The 23,790-nt window shown below is 43.8% G+C and overlaps 1 long non-coding RNA gene across 1 annotated transcript; it reads right to left on the bottom strand.

The window, feature by feature from the left end:
* Positions 1-13,458: 13,458 nt before the first annotated feature.
* On the bottom strand, positions 13,459-23,462 carry LOC121270023. The gene is made up of 3 exons (XR_005941460.1): positions 23,427-23,462; positions 22,126-22,349; positions 13,459-13,534 (listed from the first exon to the last, which is right to left on the bottom strand). It is a non-coding gene; the product is annotated as an uncharacterized LOC121270023 (long non-coding RNA).
* Between the last annotated feature and the right edge of the window lie 328 nt (positions 23,463-23,790).

Genomic DNA, 23,790 nt, shown 5'->3' with positions numbered 1-23,790 from the left:
TCCATTTCCCTTCAGCAAGAAACCCAGCAGCAGCTGCCTGAGATCTGCTTTGGCTCAATATTAAATATACATTTCAAAAAAAAGTTAGGGTATGAAGAAAACAAAAACAACATCAACGTTAAAGCAATAAATTGATCATTTTTAAAAAGTGGATAATTAATAAAAATGATCAATAAAAAATGCCAAACAGCAGAGCCAACTAATTAACCTTTTTTGCCTTTTCGCTTAAGCAGCAGAGCTAGAGAGAGACAGGTTATAGGCCCCAAGTCCTGGTCACCAGCGAGGTGTGAGTGGACTGGGCCGAGCTAAGGAGTTATGTTTAACTAATGCCGACACTGGTGGTGCACAATCCGAGCTGGCCTCAGCAGAATTCATATGAAAGTGGGAGTCGGAAGCAAGTTGCCTTTTAGCCTGGGTTTTCCTCCTCACCCAACCCAGGGCATACATAGGTTTTTGGCTAGACAGGAGGAGGACAGGGGAGGGTGTGTATGTCTATATACCTGCACACCAAGCTGACTGTGTGTATGTGTGTCGGGCACACTCCCAGTCCCAGGGTCCTCTTCCTCTCTTACTCACTTTCTCTCACATACACTCACGTAACTCACTCTCTCACACACTCACTCACTCCCACACGTGAACTCTCTTTCTCTCACACACACTCACACTCTTTCACACTCTCACACCACTTGCTCACTCACTCACTGTCACACACTGACTCACTCACAGACACTCTCTCTCACACATGAACTCTCACACATAATCACTCACTCTCACACACTTTCGCTCACTCTCACATGCTTTCACTCACTCTCACACATGGTCTCACACACTCACTTACACACTCACTCACACTCACTCTTTCACACATAACCTCACTCTCTCTCACACACACACTCAATCTCACACACACTCACTCACTCACACACTCAGTCATACATACACACTCACTCTTTCACACACAATCATTCACTTTCATACACATCCACTCACTCTCACACACTCACTCATGTACACACTCACTCTCTCACACATAAACTCACTTTCTCACACACAAAAACTCACTCATACACACATTCATTCACTCTCAGACACAGAAACTCTCACACACACATTCACTCACTCTCAGACACACAAACTCTCACACACACTCACTCTCTCATAATCACTCACTATCACACATAAACTCTCTCTTGCACACACTCACTCACTCTTTTACACACACTCTCTCATACACTCACTTATTCACTCCCACATTCAATCTCTCACATTCACTTAATCTCACACACAAACTCATACACACTCACACACGCACTCACTCAATCTTACAGACGCTCAGTCACCCACACACTCACTCTCAGACACATGCACTCTCACACAAACTCACACACTCACTCACTCAATCTCACGCACTCACACTCTCATATATAAACTGTCTCTCACACACACTCACTCACACACACACTTGCTCACTCACTCACTCATTCACTTACACACTCACTCTCTCTCACACGCTCATTCACTCCCATACACACTCACTCACTCTCACTCATTCTCTCACACATTTACTCTCACACACTCACTAACTTGCAGACAACACACACTCACTGTCATACACACTCACTCGCTCTCACACAAACTCACTCAGTCTCACACAAACACACTCACTCTCACATACTCTCACTCACTCTCAGCCAAACTTAATCACTCTCACACACACTCGCTCACTCTCACACACTCTCACTCACTCTCTCACACGCTCACTCTTTTAAGCCAAAGGGGCTGTGAGGGTGAGGCCACTGCCTCCATGTGAAATTACCCCAACTGTTAAGATTTGGTGGGCGTACATTTAGTAGGCCTTCAAAAGAATTTCTCTCATTAGAATTACTCTATAAAAGTGAACAAATCTTCTGTGAATTGCACTGAATTTACATCAGAGAATCAAGCCATTTGGCCCAATATGTCTGTCGGGTGTGTTGGCTCCACACGAGTTTCCATGCTCCCTCCTTCAGCGAACTCTATCAGCATATCATCTGTGGTATTCACCTCAGCTTCTCCATGTGGTAGCAACTTCCACATTCTAACCACCATCTGGTTAAAGAGCTTCCTCCTGAGTTCCTTATTGGACTTATTCACACCAATGTTATATTTACGACCCCTAGATTCCGACACTCCTACAAGTGGAAACATCTTCCTATCAAAACGCTTCATAATTTTAAAGACCTCTTCTAGAATAGACTAGAATAGTTCCTGCAGCTTCCCATCACAGCACTTTAGCCCTTCCAGCGCTGAGGCATTTCATGCTGATTTTCAATTATTATTATTATTGCACTTGATGGTTCTAAAGTACAGACAAGATAGAGAAACAAAGGGGTGGTTTGTTTTACTGCTCCTTCAGTTCTGAAGGTGTCAGGTCACTGGAACCTAGAATTACTGTTGGTGATATCAGCAAATGAATGTTCAACAGGTTCATGCCCCTGCTTGTTTAAAGAGGTGCTAACCCACTTTAAATTAAGGCGGCATTCATTAATATCACTAACTAATATCTTGGCTTGTATGGCTGAAATGTGTTTGCTCTAAATGCACAATTAATATTTACTTCAACATGCTGCATGACATTAAATGTGTTTTGATGGAAACCAAAGAATTACCTTGAAATTGCAAATATGATTTAGGAACATTTTAATGACTTAATTGTGCTTTTAACAGCTTTTAAGGATATTATTTGAATTTATAATATTCAAACATGGTGTCCCCTGACTTTCAGATGTTCTGTCTTGATTGCTTTAAGCAATATGATGCAAATTAAACCCTCTGTTTAGGAAACGTGAATTTTTGTTCTAATTAAGCCAATGATTTCTAATCAATTGCAGATCCCAATTAATGGAAAGTTTTATTAATACCTTCACTTCTGTTCTAGTGTTTTAATGGCCCTGGTAAGCTCTTTAAAACGACACTAAAACAGTCAAATGCTGTTAATTTCTTTTTTCCCTGGATATTGAAAATAAACAGTAAGGTTCCAATGTGTTCAGCATCTGCTGGATTTGTGTACCATGGGGAGGCATCACTTTGCTGGCCAGATGCATGCTGATAATAATCTCAACAGGAAAGAATGGGAAGAGTGTTTGTGCCCCTTTACTCGACTTATTTACGAGTGACCCAGTAATGTGCTGGTGACCTTGAGAAGTTTAGTTGAAGCTGGAATTATGTGCTGCCACTTGCAGTCTTATTTGCAATGACTGACGAACACTTGCTGTTGGAAAGCTGCAGAAGTGAGCATGTGTGTGTGTGTGTGTGTGTGTGGAGGGGATGGATGTAATATCACAATCGGTTGGGGGTGGTGGTGGTTGGGCAGTTATATTCCATTTACTCTTTATCATCTTTTTTTAACCTTAACCTTTGAGTCCAATGTTGTGAACCAGAAGTGCCTCCCCCTATTTCTGCAGTTTTTATTTTTCATCCAAGAACCTTTCAAAATGACCACACCAAGAGAAAAAACAGAAACTTAAGGGAAAGAAGGCTGTTCAGATGTGTTCAAGTATTGCGGGAATACTGTCCTTGTTAAACAATTGATGTAAATTGCACCCATATATATTATTGTGTCACTTAGACCAGACTCGACAGGGTGGAAAATGTACACATTTTCTGGTTCTTCTTAGCCCCCTCCCCCACTCCAACCCTAACAATAAATGATTTTCCTGAAAATGGACCTCTTTTAAAGCAAAACATTTTGAAAAGCATTAAAATTTTAGGAAACCCAGAGGGGTGCTTCACGTTGGTGCTGTGGGCACTCAGGAGATTGTTAGATTTTAACATCTGTGCCCTGACTACACACACTGTCAAATTTATGGTACCAAAACCATAGGAAAGCTTTAACATGTGATTTGTGAGAGTATTACCTTGGTGAAAACTGACATTAATACGCTTGCTGTACTGGACATTTCACTATAGGCAAGCTTTTTTAGAGATTTTGATTCAGGTCTCAAAAATAGTTCCGATGGCTAATACATATTCTGAGTGAATTTAACTCCCAATGGTATCAATCAGTATTTATCCGTGGGTTATGAAGCACATGGCAGAAATCTGAAAACTTGACAGTGATCCAGCAATCTTGTTCTGTTGGCCCATTTATTCAGTTAGGCATGAAACACTATGTATGAAACCCCACAGCTCTGTGGTGTAAACTGATACAGAAATTTACTTAAGCCATTCATTTCACACCAAAATAAATGGCAACAATATCCTGGTACACAATCTGGCTATTCAATATTAGCACACTACTCTTTAGTGTGAATATGGGTGAAAATCTGGTTATTGGTCATTTTTCGCCATTCTCTTGTCACATGGCATTAAGCCTACATTGATAATATTAACACCAATGCCAATATAATCCTAAAGTGCAAGCTTTTTTTAATCCTGTGGAATAAAAACACCAATGAAATCATTTTTTTGCAGAGGAAAGAAAAGATTAATTTACATTTCTCAGTGAATTCCGGAAGAATCTGTGACATACTCCATCAGCAAAGTAGGCATTTTTGGGTGTGTTTTTTCATTCATTCATTGGATGTGGGCGTCGCTGGCTAGGCCAGTATTTATCGCCCATCCCTAATTCGCCTTGAGAAGGTGATGGTGAGCTGCCTTCTTGAAGCCCATGTGGTGTAGATACATCCACAGTGCTGTTACTAAGGGAGTTCCAGGATTTTGACCCAGTGACAGTAAAGGAACAGCGATATAGTTCCAAGTCAGGATGGTGCATGACTAGGAGGGGCACTTGCAGGTGAAGGCGTTGCTTCGCATCTGCTGCCCTTGTCTTCTAGGTGGTAGAGGTTGGACATTTTGATGGTACTGTCGAAGGAGCCTTTGTGAGTTGCTGCAGTGCATCTTGTAGATGCTACGCACTGCTGCTACTGTGTATCAGTGGTTGAGGGAATGAATATTTAAGGTGGTGGATGGGATGCCAATGAGGTGGGCTGCTTTGTCCTGGATGGTGTCAAGCTTATAAAGTGTTGTTGGAGCTGCACTCATCCAGGCAAGTGGTGAGTATTCAATCCTGACTTGTGCCTTGTAGATGGTGGATAGGCTTTGGGGAGTCAGGAGGTGAGTTACTTGCCACAGGATTCCTAGTCTCTGACCTCTCTTGTAGCAACAGTATTTATATGGCTAGTCCAGTCCAGTTTCTGGTCAATGGTAACCTCTTGGATGTAGATAGTGAGGGATTCAGTGATGGTAATGCCATTGAATGTCAAGGGGTGATAGTTAGATTCTCTCTTGTTGGAGATGACCATCGCCTGGCACTTGTGTGGCATGAATGTGGCTTGCCACTTGTCAGCCCAAGCCCACTTGTCCAGGTCTTGCTGCATTTGGACATGTACTAGTTCTGAACATTGTGCAATCATCAGTGAACATCTCCACTTCCTACCTTATGATGGAAGGAAGGTCATTGATGAAGCAGCTGAAGATGGTTGGGCCTAGGGCACTATCCTGAGGAACTCCTGCAGTGATGTCCTGCAGCTGAGGTGATTGACCTCCAACAACCACAACCATCTTCCTTTGTGCTTGGTAATCAGCGGAGAGTTTTCCACCGATTCCCATTGACTCTAGTTTTGCTAGGGCTCCTTAATGCCACACTTTTCAAATACTGCCTTGATGTCAAGGACAGTCAATCTCATCTCACCTCGGGAGTTCAGCTCTTTTGTCCATGTTTTAACCATAATGAGGTCAGGAGCTGAGTGTCCCTGGTGGAACCTAAATGAACAGGTGAGCAGGTTATAGCTAAGCAAGTACCGCTTGATAACACTGCTGATGACCCCTTCCATCACTTTATTGTTGATCAAGAGTAGACTGATGGGGCAGTAATTGGCTGGGTTGGATTTGTCCTGCTTTTTGTGTACAGGACATACCTGGGCAATTTTTCACATTGTTGGGTAGATACCTGTGTTGTAGCCTCAGCTTCTGACCTGCTCTTGTAGCCACAGTATTTATATAGCTGGTCCAGTTCAGCTTCTGGTCAATGGTAACCCCCAGGAGGTTGATGTGGGGGGTATTCAGCGATAGTAATGCTGTTGAATGTCAAGGGGAGATGGTAGATTCTCCCCTGTTGGAGAGAGATGCAAGCTATTGTCAATATTGTCAGACTCCAACAGGACTCAATACAATTGACATTGCATATAGGTACCTGTATTATTCCAACATATGTGAAGGTAATAAGATTAGCAAGTTTCACCTACATTTTGCGACATATATAACGAGTGCTATTTGCCTTTCATTATTTTAGTGCCTTATTCTGAATAGACACATAGGACATTCTTGTTTTCATAGCTTCGCACTCTTCCCTTGGAGAATAGCATGAGGTAGTGCAAGGATTTGCACATTGATTAACAGTCTGTGACATGAACATTCTACCCAAGGCCAGAACCACCTTTATGCTCACTGATATTCAGACTCACCAGACATAAGCATCCTAGCAGAGCTTTGGTTTTCACTTGCCAACATAATCTCAAGCAGGATTTCAACCTGATGCCCTCTGAGGCAGGAATGCTACCACTAGGCAAAGACTCGCTCGATTGTACTTGGATGAAAAAGTGTAACATGTGACTAAACAGTACAGCAGCCACTAATACGTTCACCCAAACAGATACAGGCCACATGATGAAAATATCCATTTGATTCTACGCAGCATTAGCAGCGATTATAAATATGAATGTGGGAGCCACGACTTAAGGTCTTTTATTACAGAAGGGAAGTGATTTTACTGGTAAGGTAAAATTTTATTTGTACTGTAAAAATTAAATCGTATCCACTCAGTTGCCAATCAATGGAGATATGATTGTTCATATCTCCACACTCTTCTCTTACTTTGATGAGTCCACATACACAAACATTAGCCATATCATTGAGACTGCTTAACACACAAATTGCTCTAAACAAAGCAAACTGACTTTTTAAATCTGCAAGAAAATATTAGATATGAATATTAGACATCGTCAGTTGTATGGAGAGACTAGACTTCTGGGATTTTACTCCTTAGAGAAGGCTAAGGGGAGATTTGATAAAGCTGTTCAAAATCACGAAGGCTTTGATAAAGTCAAGAGGGAGAAATTGTTTCCACTGGTAGGAGGGTTGGTAACCAGAGGACACAACTTTAAGGTAATTGGCAAAAGAACCAGAGATAACTTTAAAATAGCAGCGAGTTTTTTAATGTGGCGAGTTGTGTTGATCTGGAATGCATTACCTGAAGGAGTGGTAGAAACAGATTCAATAGTAACTTACAAAATGGAATTAAATAACTATTCAAGGGGACAAATTTGCAGCGTTTTGGAGGAAGGGCAATGGTAGGGCTACTTGGACAACAATTTCAAAGAGTTGACAGAAACACGATGGGCTGAATGGACTCCTTTGATGTAGTGTCATTCCATGGTATCTGCATGATACAAAATCCAGTTTAACAGTCCTTGACTTGGTGTATTGCAGCTAAGGATAGGGTCTGCATCACACAAATGGTGCCCAGACCAACATGCGTTCTTTAGGAAACAGTACAATTCAGATTCACTTGCGAAGTTCAGGAATGAGCAGTTACAGTTGTGGAGAAAGTTTCAAACAAGTGGGCTTTCACACCATGACAGAGAAGGCTAAGGGTAAATCTAGTAGAGATTTTCAGAATTACAAAAAGTTTTGAGGGAGCAGTGAAAGGATTATATTAGTTAGCAAATTGGTTACAAGGGAGCAGTCTCATGGTGACCAACAGATCATTAAAGGAGGGAATTCCATTTTCTTTATCTTTTTCACTGAATGTTTTAGAACATGGAATGCTTTATACCATAAACGATTATTAAGACAGAGACGATAACAAAATTTAAAGGAGCCGTGGGTAATCATTTGAAATGGAGGAATACAAAAGGATAAACAGAAATGGAATTATAGCTGGAAGTCTTGTGGTGTAGTGGAAGTGTCCCTATCTCTGCGTACTAAGCCCCTTGTTTAAGTCAGGACTTGATGGCCACAGAGGGACAGAGGGTGCATTCATAATGTGGTAACAGGTTCGTTATCAGTCTGTTAGTCTTTCCAGTATGGCGGTGGTGAGAGTTTCCCAGTCAGCCATACTGCAGGAGGCAATAGCAAACCACTTTGCCAAGCATAATGATGGACCAATCCAATGGGGAAGTCTATAGTCTGGAGGAGGAGCTGTTGAAGAGTTAACAACAATGCAATCACAATGAGCTGATTGGCTTCCTCTCTGAAATAATTTCTGTGATTCTATATGTATTATTTTTCCTACAGTTATTTTCCAGGTATGCTCTATTGCCCAAAAAGATTGCTGCCTAAAGATTACTGTTCACTTATTATTTAATATTGCTATAATTTGTGTTCTCATTTTTTTCACTTTTGTATTCTATTCTACAGTCTTAATGTTTCCTGAGCACCTTTCAGACTTGTACCTTATTCCTAATGTATATTTGCATCTTTCTGCTGTTTGAAAATACATCTCTATAGTTTAACTACATAACAATAATGTAATGTGTTCACTGTGTTTCAAAGGCAATTGTATTGCTTATTACGCACTTGTCATTTCTACTATATTCCTCCAGATGCTAACATAGCTGGGACAAGTTTTATTTCAAAATACAATTAATTGACAGAAATCAACACTTGGAACAGCAAATTGTTTCCAAACTTTATTCTTTATTGAAGCAGTAAAACCCTAGAGTGTTCCATTGTGAAGGCTTTTTACATTGATGGATAGCTGAAGACACGCAGGATTAGAGAACCATGCTGGGTCCTGTGGGAGGACTACATTTACCTGTGAGTTCTGATCAAGCTCTGGCCTTGGTAGCAGACTTTTTTTTTGAAAAAAAAAACATTTCATTCATGGTGCAGAATTTCAAGAGTCCAGACAGTTTGACAAACTGCTTCCTTATTCTTGCCTTAGTGCCATTCTGGATCTGCCCCGAGTCTGATTGAGCCTGCGACTTATTATAAAAAGTGTTTATTTTTAAAAAATAAATTCCATACTGCAAGATATGTTCTCATATGTCTTGTGGGCGCAGCTTCCACAAGATGTTGCTGCAAGCAAGTGCTTCAAGAAAAAAAAATCAGGCAATGTACATTGTACAAAAATATAATTTGGAATAGGATAAGCAGTAAGTCACCTGTCATTATAGATGCCACTCTTCTTGAACGTTAGTTTAAAGATTGATAGTCATCAATTTTGAGGGGGCGAATATTTTTTGTAGCTCCATCTCCTTGGTTTTTAACTCATGGATTCATAGTGGAATGCAAAGTATGCTACATTCCATAAACTCTAATACGAGAATCGTGAAAGAAAAAAAACAACTTGCATTTATCTAGCACCTTTCTCGTCCTCAGGGCGTTCTAAAGTGCTCTCCAGCTAATGAGGCACTGTGAGACTGCTGTCACCGTTGTGTAATGTAGGAAATGTGGCAGCCAATTTGTGCACAGCAAGCTCCCGCTCATGCCCAGATTATTCGTTTTAGCAATGTCGATTGAGCAATAAATATTGACCATGACAGCGGAAAACGGCCCTGGTCTTCTTCAAAATAGTACCGTGGGAATTTTTTTATATCTGTAAGGTTGGGAAGGTGGTGGCAAGGTGTTGGGGGGGTTGGGGGGGGGTGGTTAGGTTGGGGCGGGGGCAAAGGTGTCGGTTGGGTGATGTTGGCGGGGGGTGAAGGTGTCGGGCTGGTTGAGGTTGGGGGGGTTATGTATTGGGGGAGTAAGGTTGGAAGGGGGGAGCAAAGGTGTTGGGGGTACGGATCTGGGGACAACGGTGTTGGGGAGGGTGAGGTTGGAAGGAAGGAGGGTGTCTAGTGAGAGGAGGGAGTTGGGGAGGAGGTAGTATGGGAGGAGGAGGGTGTAATGGGGGAGAATGGTGCAAACGGGGAGGTAGGTGTAGGTGGGGAGGAAGCTGTAAGGGAGGGGGTTCAGAGCAGCGAAGGTGACCGGGGTGTGGGGGGGAGGGGGAGGGGGGAATTGGGAGGTGGTGGGAGTGGGGTGGGGGGTGGTGGGGAAGGTGTCCAGGGAAGGAGGGAGCTCGATGGAAAGAAGGCGTAAGCATGGAGGAAGGAGAAAGGGAGGGGTCTGTAGTGTCAACGGCTGCCTCATGAGCATGGGAGGATGACATGGTGAGTGTGATGGGGGCAGAGGGAGCCGGTAGGGTGGGAGGGTGAGGGTGCATTGGTAGAATGGACGGCGAGGGCAGTTGGTGGGGAAACTGAGGAAAACACGGACCCTGGGAGTGGGAAGGAGGAGATCGGGAAGGTCATTATAGATGGGGGTGGGATTTTCAGGAAGATAGGGAACATTCACGTTCACCTGGACATCTCGAGTTCAGGCTGTAGGGTAACGGTGGGGAGGTGGTCGATGATGCCTGGTGAAAGGGGAGGGGGATGCAGATGGAGGACTCGCAAGCCTGTGAATGAAGCTGAAAGACAACATTACACATTATTCAGTGGAGGTGAATATATTTTCCGATTGTAAAAGTGACAAAATGTGTTCACCCGTGCAACAATGTGATTAGAATTTCTTAGCTTTTCTAGGCCTACCACTTCTTCCAGGTGCTGCCCTGACATCCGCAGCAAGGGTGGAGACAACCTGTGCAATGGTTGGTCCTGTTGCCTCTGATGCCTTTGGGTCCTCTGGTGAGCTGAGGCCTCGGGGTCCCCAGCTTGCTCTGGCTGTTCCCCTGTGGACCAGCTGCTCCCTCTGCAGTGACAGAGGATGAGGTTGAGGGGGTCACAGGCAAAGGGAGCGGACAACCTCAGATTCCTCAGTGGATGATCCAGGGATGTCCAGCTGCCACTCCTTCTCCCTTCGGGTGCCCGGGGGCCCTGGCCTGACTCCTTCAGGGGAAGGAGCAACTGGAGAGACGTTGAGGTGCCCTGTTTCCCTCTCTCATTGCCACTACAGGAACTCAATCATGGCTACCGCAATGGAATGCAGGTCTGCACACATCTTCACATTCTGCTGGACCAGGGTCTCCATGGCGTCCATCATCCTTCCCATGGAGACCCCCATACACACACAAGTGGGAACCACTTCATCAGAAAGTAGGTGGATGCACTCCTCTGACTTATGTGCCACTGTTGAGGGCTTCCAATAGCTCTGCATGGTGTTCCCCTGCCTTCTGCTGAATCTCCACAATGAGTTGGGAGGCCGAATCCAGAGGCTCATCAACTGACTCTGATCTCACAGACACCTCTTCCCCAGCAGTCCACCTCCTGCTACAGGCATATGAACATGTGGTGACCACTGGCTTGTGAAACCGAGCCTGCTCTAGATTTAGGTCCCAACAAGGTGTGTGTCTCTGAGCTAGAGGAGGATGTGGGTAAGCGCTGTGACAGATCGTCCAGGCTGCTTATTTCTAGCCTTTCAATTTATGAAGTGTCCCGTTGACTGGAGGTGAGGACCTGGATGGAGCTGAGGGACTGAGGGTGTCGGTCACTTGGCAGAGCTCCCTGTGAACCAAAGTAGAGATAATTAGTGCATGGCCACAAAGTCAAAAACAGGGGAGAGAGCTCTCACAGATGTGTTGACAGAGGGATGATCTGCTGCAGGACCTTCATGTGGGTGTTTGCCACCAACCTCACTGTTGCCGCAGGCAGGGTCCATGTCCTAACCAGTCAGTGCGATGGCACAATCCTCAAAGTGAGTGAGGGGCCTAAGGTGGGCCACTCCACCCCCGGTCTGGGACCTCTCCCTCCTGTTGTGAGCCAGCTTCTCCTGTATGAGAACAGATGGACAGAGTGCGAGCAGGATGCATGGCACAGCAGATGATAAGGATGCATATTTGTGTGGTGAGCGGAGTCATGGACTGGACGAGGACATGAGCTCTAGAGGATAAGCTTGACGGAGGTGTGAGGGTTTGTGTGAGAGTTAGTGGTGTTATCCCTTGAGGTGTGAGATCCCTGTGGATATGTGATGGGTTTGTGAGTGTGTGAGTTGAGAGTGATGAGGTGGCTGACTCACCCTGGCGGAACAGATGAGAGCATTCATGCTATAGCGGCACTGGGTGGCTGACCTACCCTGTGCCCCGGTGGCAATGACCACCACCTCCCAGGCGGGATTGGTGACTCTGGTGGACCTCCTGCGGCCAGATCAGGGTTAGAGGAGTTTGCAGAGGCCTTCCACTTATTCCAGCAGCTTCCCCTACAGAAAGGCCTGCTGCCTTTGCTTTTGGGGCCATCTGTTGCCCGGAGGAGCCCTGGTCTGTAGACATGAAATAGGCTGCGCTCTGGTGCAAATTAAATATGGCGCCCGGAGTGAGGAAGCGCTGAGGTCACAGCGTAGTGGGCAAATCCGAGTCCACCCTCCAGGGATCCAGCTTGTTTCCCATGAATCGATTATTAATGAGGTGGGACACGCTGGGAAGGGGATGATACGGTGCAAACATTTGCCATTGTGGCCAGCGAGTAAAGTGTTGCTTTTCCTGCCCGCTATCGTACTTAGTGCAAATCTGGGATGATTCCGCCCATTTTCTTCAGTCCCTGTCACAAACTCTGCTTGTAGCCACAGCCTGCAACCTCCTTCCTGCCAAATATCTGAAGCTGAACTAGAACGTTTGTAACCTTTCTGTCCTACTTGACATTGAGATGAGTTTTTTTAACCACAGCACCGCGCCTACGCTAAAACCAAAAGCAAAATACTGTGGATGTTGGAAATTGGAAACAAGAACAGAAAGTGCTGGAAATACTCTGCAGGCTAAGCAGCAACAGTGGAGTGAAAAACTGAGTTAACAGGTTAGATTGTCACTCGCGATGCAGGTTGCGGATTTTGGAAAAATTCCAAGCTCGGCCCGCCCACCTCGGGAGAGAGTGCTCGCAAGCACAGGGTTCTTATTGTGGGTGGGCTGGGGGGGGGCATGTGTGGGCTGCAGTCAGGCCAGAAACCCAGCAAAAGGTTCAAAGGGAGACACAGGGGCTGCCGGGCGTGGAAGGATGCTTTTAAAAAGGCCCTCCTCAGGGCTGTGGGACATCATCCCAGCTAAAATAAAAACAGAGAGACCCTTCAGCACTCACCCCTCTCAACAACGTCCACCCCCATCTCCCCCACCACACACACTCCCAATGCCCCATCCATGCCAATTCATGGTCCCCACCCATCACACACCCTCAAACAACCCTTATGGTCCCTCATTTCCCCCTTGCCAAGGTAGGCCACTTCCTATAGCCCCTCATGCCCCGATGCCAAGCTATGCTCCCAAACAACCCCGATGGCTCCTCATACCCCCTGTGCCAGCCTATGGCATTTTACCCACCCCCTCCCCCAAGGCCCCTCAAGCGCCCACGACTATATATTGAATAGAACCAATGAACCGTATAATGACAGTAGGTTGTGTAAAAAACTGTGTTTATTGCTAACGCTGTGTGTGCACTGTTCCATTTCTCCAACCAGTCAAACTGCCTCCTTCCATTCCAATCCCAGCTTCTATTCCATTCTCACACAACTCACCTCTCAGACACATTGAAAATTTTACTCACACATCTTCCAGCTGAATTACAGAGTATAATGCGTTGTCCTGAATCTGTGAAAGAGGAAACAAACACAAACTTTGACTGTATCTAGACATATGACCGGTTCTGAAGTGGCATGGATATCCCTCTGTCTTATTCCTGGAAGTGGGGGATGGGCCACGTGTAGTGCAGGTAGCGAGTGACTGGGAATTCTGGATTTACAGAAAAAAAACATTTCTATCTGAAATCTGCTCCCAGTCCCAGGACAGGGATCATTGATCAGGAGATCCGCTCTTTCCTGAAAGGCGTAGGTAGCTCTGAGAAGAGCCTTTGGGTTTGGGTTGTTTCACTTCTTTCCTGGCGCTGCTTTCTTAGCCTTTGCTGCTTCACTTTGGGCTTGGCCTTCGATTTATCAACTTTTTTTATGCTGGTAGCATTTTGGCAGGTGGGGCAGGGAGGAGTGATGCCATTAGATTGCTGCGCATGTGTGGAGCAGTGCCAGGGTGGTGGTGGTGGTGAGGGTCGGTTTATCGGTGGGGGCGGGGACCGGGTGGTCAGTGGGGAGGGGGTCAAGTGTCCGTGGGGGGGGTTCCATGGCGGGGTCGAGGATTCCTGCGGGGGAGGTTGGGGGTGAGGGGATGGGGGTGGTTCAGTACCCAGAAATGGTTTTAATTCTACTAACTTTCTCTGGGTGACCATTACTGTATCAGTAGGAACCATCTGAAGTTTTCAATTTAACTCATACTTCGGATGGTTCCGATTGCAAGGGAATTGACCAATGATTCCTGGGCAATTGCTGTGCAATTCTTACCTGGGGACTTCTCGGGGGAAGGGTCCCTAGCAGGTCTTTGGGAATCCCCCCAGTTATGACACCCTGGAGCCTTGATGTTACAAGCTATTGATCTTGAAAAAATGAACAAAACTGTTTTCCAATCGAAAAGGTATATTGAAATTACTTCAGCAATTTTCCATTCTTTGTGACTCTCTACCCAACGCTTGTAAAATCATATGTCTTGGAGAAGGTTTTGATAGTGAGTTGCCCAACACTAAGGTGTTTGAAGTTCATTGTACAGTGCCCTGCAGTTATTTCAGGCAGTCCACAAGGCAGCGTAGTTAAATTGAAATATTCTCCAGCTTGTGCATTAGAGTTACTGGGGTATGAAGGTCACCCAGTCTACCAAGTCATGTGCATTTGCTGGTAATAATTACTTCACCTTTGAAACCAACCTTGCTTTAAGTGGTATGTGGTCATTCATAAATAATTAATTAGATAATGTTTTACCAACAAATTTTCTTGCCAGTTTTTTCCCTTCCTTTTCTCTCCTGAAGATATCAACTGCTTGCTGGTATCTGGACACCCTTCAATAGTTCATCCAAGTTGGCTGTCTTTGTGTATGAACCAAGACCATGAATGGCCATAGGTTAATTGCCCATGCCGAGCAAGAACCTGTCATTCAGCATCCACGCGCACAAACTTCATTTGATTGAGGGAACCTGGCTCACTTCATTTAAGCATCCTTATCCGGGTGTCCAAGGTAACATCACCTAACTTGGTGCAGATCATACATTGAACCCAAGACCTCCTGACTCACCTAATCATTGGATAAAGGCATTGAAGTATCGGGTGTCGCCTTCTGCTTCATTCTATTACTGTATGTAGATTGAACATAGGCCACTGGCTCTGCTAATTTACTCTGTATATTCAAAGCTTTGGAAAACTAACGTGCATAGATTTCAGAGACTGAGCAATAAAGAACACTGCAAGTTGCTGGATGCTTTTACGCACCTGCCCTCATTTAAGATACAAAGCTCACAATGCTTTAGTTCATTTGACATTGACTTTTTCCAGTTCCAGGGAAGGGCATCCTGTGATCAAGTGCCAACAGCATAATGTTAGCAACAGTTGAGAACAGCGGCTCACCATCACCTTCTCAAGGGCAATTAGGGTGGGGCAACAAATGCTGGCCTTACTAGCGACACCCAAAATCCCTTGAAAGAATTAAAAAAAAGTGCTTGCAGTGTAGAAAATTTCAAGGATAGAAATACAGGGTTGTTATTATGGTGTCATTAAGAAACCACTAACTCTTCCAGTGCCACTAAAATTGATTAGCCGACCTGTGATTTGCAGTGTAGCTTTTCTGCACCATGCTCTCCTTGGCACAAAACATGTCCAAAGGCTATAGAGGAAGCTCAGTGTTCGGAGGGTTAATATGCATACAATAAAACTGCCCTGCCCTTACATAAAAGTTTACTAAAACTGATTTCACTCCCAGCTGGAAATCTCGATAAAACAATAGAAAAGCTTGGAGGAAATAATAAAAAAGTATCCTCACTCAACCCAGATGTTCCAGTTCCTTTTCCAAGAAATCTTTTTTATTTTGTGTCATTTTCTGCAAGGAAATAATGTACTGCACTATTTTTGCTTCATATTTAGGCTCAGTCATTCAATTATATGAAGTAAAAATGGACTTCAGCGGTTACTTTACAGTTTTCAAATAAATTACCTTAAAAGGTTAGGATAACTTAAATTGTTTTATGTTTTCTTGAGGCAACTAGAAAATAAGTTATGTTGGTTTGCAGTTTTCTCAATTTTGACAAAATGGAAATGTCTCCTTTCAAACTAGCTCACCCCCTCTTGTCTTTGAAACAACTCTTTCTCACATTGTCCAGGCGGGGTCCCTTGTCTCTGTAGGAGAAACTTTCACAAACAGCTCCAACTTACAGCAGCTGCACAATGACAAGGCACACCTTGTCAAAACACTAAACGTCCTCAAAACCTCACCCCAATGGAACATATCTGAACAGTCTTTTTGGGCTGGGTTTGTCAGAGGTGGTAACTGGGAGAAGCTTATTTGGAAAATTTAGGTGGATAGATTCTGAATGGTGACAAAACTATCTGGCCTGGTAAAAGACAGATTAAACATCTCACAGGCTTTGATTTTTTTCCCTCTCTCTTTGCACATTGAATCAAAAGACAATTTTGAGCTTCTTCCTCACCAATTTTCTCCACTACAGACAGGAAGTGTGGGAATTGGTGCCAGTTTCTTTTGAAATGATTAGTACGAGATTTAGTAATGGATTCTAAATAAAGTGAAATGTTGTCCCATTCCAAACCTACTAACAACAAGATGCACACAGACACACCTCAGATACAATACTGAGGTCCTTTACAATTGGCCTGACAACGTCGTAGTTCTCTGTGAGACTGAGAAATCACTGCTATTTAACGCTGTATTTGAGCATTGCTTTATATTTGAAGATTGCAGCAGCTAGACACTATGCTGTGAGTTCTGGAAGCCTTGGAACCTTACCAGCAGCCAGGGAGAGCGGTGAAATTTGAGGCATTTTAATAGGATGTGCTATTGACATCACTTGGTTTCTAGAAGTTTCAAATTACTATCTGTTAAGCTCTGAACATAAGGGGACACACATTATTTTATGAACCTGCTTCATCTGGGGCATGGTGCCCAGCTTTTCTTCCCATGTTCCCTGCTCTGTTTAAATAGTTGCCTTCCAGCTGTGCACATGAACTGTATAAACAGATACCATAAGATATTTCATAGACACTCAGCCCATCTCCAGGCCTGGCCTTCTCCAACTCTGCTGCCTATCTTCACTGTCTCTCCTTATTAGGGATACCAATAGGTTCCTGATCCCAGATCAGCAGAAGTGAGCCGCCTATAGGCCAGTGACCTCTGCCAAAGAGACCACTTGTTGGAAAGACCCCTGTGTTCACCTGACAAAGATGAAGGACATTGTTTCAATCCTTACATCTACAATGCTTCCAGGATGAGCACAGCCCATGCCACGAAACCTTTAGGTATACCTTTAGCACAAAGTAATTAAAATGTACCAGGGCTTCATAAACCATAAATGTGAATGTGAACTCGTGTAAAAAGTGCAATTTTCTTCCAGATTCCACTTTTACCTCCAAGCCCTTAAAACACAGGTAGGTGCAAACAGCAACTTGTGTTTACCTAAAACTTTTAACTTAGGAGAATATCCCAAAGTCAGACCCACAGTGGTGTGAGAAAAACAGACGCTTAGCTAAAGGAGAAGAGATAAGGAGAGGTGCCTGAAGCTCTGACCCTGATCTCTCCACTTGCTTGTGAGATTCTCTACATTAATTGGGATTATGAGGACATTCTCCTCCTCCCCTCCTGTGTAAACATGGGGGAAATTGTTATCTACCCAGCTGTACACCACAGAAGATTAAAATGAATAGAATAATAATTTTAAAGATGCCCCCTGCTGCTATATCTTGGCCCAGAGATAGCTGTCATTCCCTTTACATTTAGTATAATTGCAGGAAAGTAATAGCAGGATTTGTATAATGATGTGCACAGTGTGACACATAGTACAGATGCTATGCCTTATGTTAAAGGATCAAAATTGTATAAAATCTGTGTAATTGCAACTTGACTCAAAAGATCTTATTTGGTCAGCTCAGGATCAGCTTGGCTCTGTTGGTCGAATTCTTGCCTGTGAGCAAGTGATGTTTCGGGGATCAAACCTTAGCATAGGCTGGAGCACAATCAGCTGACCCTTCATTGCAGAATTGAGGGAGAGCTGCGTTGTTGGAGTAATCATCTTTCAGATGAGATATTAAGGCAATTACAGTCAGTCTGCTCAGGTGTATGTAAGAGATCCCATGATGTTATTTAAAGAGGAGCAAGAAGACCGCTCTCTGATGGTATATATACAATAAAACCTTGCCCAGAAGTGTGTATATTGATAGTGATTTACATTACTGTATACTGATCTTTTGCCCCCCCACCCCAGTCTGAAAAATTCAGCAAATCAGCATTCACCTTGCAAGCTGGCAACCTTTTGGAATCATAGAAGCAGAGAAACCGACAACATGGAAGATTATTCATCCCATCATACATGTGCTGGCTCTTTGAAAGAGCAGTTGTACTTAGTGCTTCAGCCCTGACTTTTTGTGCCTAGTCCTGTGAGTTCCTTATCCTCATGTACCTGTCCAATTCCCTTTAAAAATCAGCTCCCACCACCTTTCAGGTACAGCGTTCCAGATCCCAACAGCCAGTGAAAACGTTTCTCCTGATTTCACCAGCAGATCTTTGTCCAATTGTTTCATGTCGATGACTTCTGGTTATTGACTCACTTGCCTTCCTCCATCAAAATCCTTCCTCCATCAAAATCCTTTCTCCATCAAAATCCTTCCTCCATTAAAAGAGCTGAACTCCCGAGGTGAGGTGAGAGTGCCCTTGACATCAAGGCCACATTTGAATGAGTGTGGCGTCAAAGATCCCTAGCAAAACTGGAGTCAGTGGGAATCAGGAGGAAAACTCTTCACTGGTTGGATTCATACCTAGCACAAAGGAAGATGTTTGTGGTTGTTGGAGGTCAGTCATCTCAGCTCCAGGACATCACTGTATGAGTTCCTCACGGTAGTGTCCTCAGCCCAATCTTCAGCTGCTTCATCAATGACCTTCCTCCCGTCCATCATAAGGTCAGAAGTGGGGATATTCGCTGATGATTGCACAATGTTCAGCACCATTCACAACTCCTCAGATACTGAAGCAGTCCATGTTCAAATGCAGCAAGACTAGGACAATATCCAGGCTTGGGCTGACAAGTGGCAAGTAACATTCACACCACACAAGTGCCAGGCAATGACTATCTCCAACAAGAGAGAATCTAACCCTCACCCCATGATGTTCAATGGCATTACCATCACTGAATCCCCCACTATCAATACCCTGGGGGTTACCATTGACTAGAAACTGAACTAGCCATAGACTAGAGCAGGTCAGAGGCTATGACGCAATGAGAAACTCACCTCCTGACTCCCCAAAGCCTGTCTACCATCTACAAGGCACAAGTCAGAAGTGTAATGGAATACTCTTCACTTGCCTGGATGAGTGGAGCTCCCACAACACTCAAGAAGCTTGACACCATCCAGGGCAAAGCAGCCCGCTTGTTTGGCACCACATCCTCAAACATTCACTCCCTCCACCACCGACGCACAGTAGCAGCAGTGTGTACCACCTACAAGATGTACTGCAGGAATTACCAAGGGTCCTTCAACAACACCTTCCAAACCCATGACCACTACCATCTAGAAGGACAAGGGCAACAGATAGATGGGAACACCACCACTTGGGAATTCCCCCCAAGTCACTTACCATCCTGACTTGGAAATATATTTTCATTCCTTCACTGTCACTGGGTCAAAATCCTGGAACTCCCTTTTGAACAGCATTGTGGGTGTACCTACATGGGCTGCAGCGGTTCAAGAAGGCAGCTCACCACCACCTTCTCAAGGGCAACTAGGGATGGGCAATAAATGCTGGCCCAGCCAACGAAGCCCACATCCTGTGAATGAATAAAAAAAACCCTCAACATCTTAGAAACCACTGGTTCACTATTCTTCGAGAAGTGAAGAACAATGTAACATCTAACCTGGTTCTGCCCTGCGATAATGCACAATCTTCCACACTATGAGCTATCCCCACCAACTTAATGTCATCTGCCAATTTTGACACTATACCCCCAATTCCTGAATCCAGGGCTCTGATCTTGACAGCAATGGGCTGTGTAATTCTGGAAGGGGGCATTATTGGCACGTAAGCATCATTAGCAAGACCAGCACTTATTGCCTATCCCTAGTTGCCCTTGAGTAGGTCATGACAAGCTATCTACTACTGAATAGCTTGCTAGGCCATTTCAGAGTGTAGGCAAGAATCAACCACATTGCTGTGGTTCAGGAGTCAAAAGTAGGCCAGATCAGGTAAACACGGCAGATTTCCCTCCCTAAAAGGGGTGAGTTATCCAAATTTGTTTTTACAATAATCCAGTAATTTCATGATCAATAAGATACAGTTTTTATTCAGATCTATTAGTTAAGTTTAAGTTCCATCAGCTGCACTGGTTAGATTTGTCACACCTCTAGTCTGGGCCCCTGCATTTTTAGTCTAGTAACATCACCACTATGCTACCTGGAAACTTAGGTTTCTTTGCATTCTGTGAATCTTTGGCTCTATGGCATGTGAGGATTTTTTTGCTGTAAGTTCCCTGCCCAGAAGTCAGCCTGATTGACAGACTTGGCTTCCAGTCAGGCAGGGGTCACTCAGGAGCAGCCTGCAGTTGCTTTGGGAGCTTAGGGAACCTCGATTCTTGATCCTCAAGAAAGTGCCCAATTTCAATGGAAATCCAATCCTCAACCCTGGGGTCTAAATCCAGAGCAGGGTCCAATCCCTAACTCCAGGTGGGCTCTGAAAAAGGGGAGTTTGGGAGGAGCGGGGGTTGGGGGGTGGGGGGGGGGGGGTGCGCTGGGCGAAGCACTCTTTTCCTGAGGCCTGGGAGACCTATCTGACCAGGGTTAAATCTGATGCTATAATAAATAGCTCTGAAGAAGAGTCATACGGACTCAAATCATCAACTCTGTTTCTCCCTCCACAGATGCTACCAGACCTGCTGAGTTTTTCCAGCATTGCCTGTTTTTATTTCCGATTTCCAGCATCTGCAATATTTTGCTTTTATGAAATCTAATGCTACCAGTCTAATTAGGAGATTCACCTTTTCAACTCGCTTTCTGAGAGTGTGCTATCTCCCACACCTGTAGAGCTAGGCTGCGGTCAGAATTCATAAAAGTAATTCATAAAGTTTTAACATTTCACTCAACCCTACACACCTATTTTTGGAGGTTAAGAATCAACCCCAAATCATTTATGTATGCAGGTAAAACATTGCTCCCAGCATGGATACCTGCAGGATGCCACTTTCCACCAGTTTGAGAAACTTCTCTTAACATGAGTATTAATGAGACAAGATACATGCTATTGAAGCTTTTTGTTTTGCACCCATCAGGACAGATCTAAGAATATCAAATGTCACAGGAGACAACAATTTATATTGCATGAGAAAAGCTTGGGAGATAACTACTCCCCGATGTATTCTCCATGTCAATGCTGCGACCACTCAGTTAACTTGCTAACCAATCAACACCCTATTCTCATGCAGTGTAAATTGATGTTCCTTTCGAAATTTGCTATTCTTGTGTCTGTCCTAAAAAGACGAAAAGCTTCAACGGCGTGTCTCTTTAATCACCAATACTCAAGTTCTATACTACCAAACGACTGTTTCTCTTAACATCTTCCTTCTGTTTTTCATTTGGTAGTCTGCCACCTGGGCCCTGACTCCACCTGCCCTGACCTTGGTCATGAGCTTCTTATGAGGCACCTTATAAACATATGATGCTAACATTGAGTTGAAATGCTAAATGAAACAGGGGCCCTGATTTAAAATTTGTGCAAGTGGGTGGGTTTTGAATGAGTTAAAATATAGGTTGTTGCTCCCACTGTTTTCTGCTTTCTTCTCCTGCTCACTTCCAACGTTTCTGATAATTTCACATCCTCCAGATTGCCGAGTGTTAATTAAATGAGAAATTATGTGGTATCTAAAAAATATATATACTTCATGACACTAGGAAGGCAAAATCCACAGGTTCAGTTAGTTTTGCTTAGCTCATCTCCGCTACAACAATTATTTTAGCTATTTTATTATGACATAGCAATAAAACATATGAAATAATAAGTATAAAATGCCAGTGACAGTTATGACCTGTGGAGATTAGAGGACATGCAGTGTCATCAACATTACTTCCAGGTCACAAAATAACTCACAAGATATTACTCACCACAGCTGGTAGAACGGCTTCTCAAAGTGCTTTGCTCTACTGCTACTGCTGACTTCAGGCCCCTTTTGCTGCAATCCTGTGCTGTCTCTGCTGACTCAGGACATCTTTATCTGTGTTTCAAGCATTCTGCGTTTCTCCACTCCATCTTGATCTGCTTTTAACTGCTTTAGTCTTCTGGGTCATGACCTCCTGTCTCTTGACTTCCCTGCAGCCTTTCTTTCTCTCTTTGATTTTGCAGGCAAATGAAAACAATGAGGGAAGACACAAATGAACGACTTTAAAAAAAAAGGAACATTTTTAACAAAAAAAAATTTAAAAGCCAATTAAATCTTCAGGGCAAGGAACAAATAAAATTAAGGGCCAAACAGAGAAAGCTGGGAAATAGAGATGAAAGATAACCCAAAGAGAATAGACAGTTTAAAGGAAACCCGAATAAATTGGAATGAATGTGTAAAATGCTGCCAAAGCACGCACAGAACATCATGTAAAACTGAAAATGGAAGATCAAAATAAATGAAAGGCTCAAAATGACAGTAGCAAGAAATAAAGAAAAACATAGAAACTTAGAAAAAAAACTTTTGCTGACAACAACAGGGCCCAAACTGCATGTTTAAAGAAGGACCCTTTTTGTAGGTGTCCTGCTCGATTGCCTGCTCAAGAGCAGGCTCATAGTGGGACGTAGGGAGTGGGGTCAGAGTGAGTAAATCAATGATCTTACTTTAACTACCTCCTGCCCAGTTTCTGCCAGGCATTGATCGGGAGTTAAAATTGGGGTTGGAAGATCAAATCCCAATGATGGTCAATAGGCCTGATTTTAACTTTGTGTAACTGGTTGCATTTTGAGTGAGTTAAAATCTTCCCCAGAATGTGAGTAAAATAAATGGAAAAAATAAAAAGCATTGGAGATGTCCATGGATTGATACAAGAGGTCTCGCATATCTGCAAGGTTTTACAGCTGGGCTTGATGTTTTGGATGGTATTAGCATCTCAGGAACTTGGTACAATGATTCTGATCAATGGGATCTAATTCTGGAAGGAGATAGATGCTTTAGAAGAGAGGAGAAAAGGAAATGTTGTGAAAGGATATTTAAACTTCAGTATTAAGGCACAGGTGGGAGAGAACGTAAGAAAGAAAATGGCAGACAAAGATCAGTTTGGGTAGAATTAATGGATAGCAACAGAGGTAAACTATTAGCAGGGGTATGCTACACATGACCAGGCAAGGCTGTAATCCTTGATCTACAACTGTGAGATGAGATAACAGTGACTAGTAACTGTAGTAGTTGGAAATTGCAACTTACCAGAAATTGACTACTAGTTAGGAAGGAAGGGACTTCTAGAATGAAAGGAAAATAGGTCAATATGTCAATGTGATCACATCTGAAATTACAATAGCTGTGGAGGGTACCAAAACCCAAACAAAATTGCTCTATTTGAAGCGGACCAACGCTATATGTTTGAGTACTCTTGTCATTGTGATCCTGATAGGTTTGAATATAGCTAGGAATTTGGAGGAACTTTGCAGCTCCTTCAAGGAGCTGCTTCCTAATGCCATGGAACAATGCGTACCCATGCAAAGCATTCGAGTTCCAAAGACACTCCAAGTTGATGGAATGAGACTGCCAAGCAACTCATAAGGAAGGGAAAAGAGTCATTTAAGGCCAG

This window comes from Carcharodon carcharias, chromosome 26 (assembly GCF_017639515.1).
Source record: "Carcharodon carcharias isolate sCarCar2 chromosome 26, sCarCar2.pri, whole genome shotgun sequence".
Classification (NCBI taxonomy): domain Eukaryota; kingdom Metazoa; phylum Chordata; class Chondrichthyes; order Lamniformes; family Lamnidae; genus Carcharodon; species Carcharodon carcharias.
The sequence above is the reverse complement of the archived record's forward strand: the minus strand, read 5'-3'. Positions and strand labels throughout refer to the sequence as shown.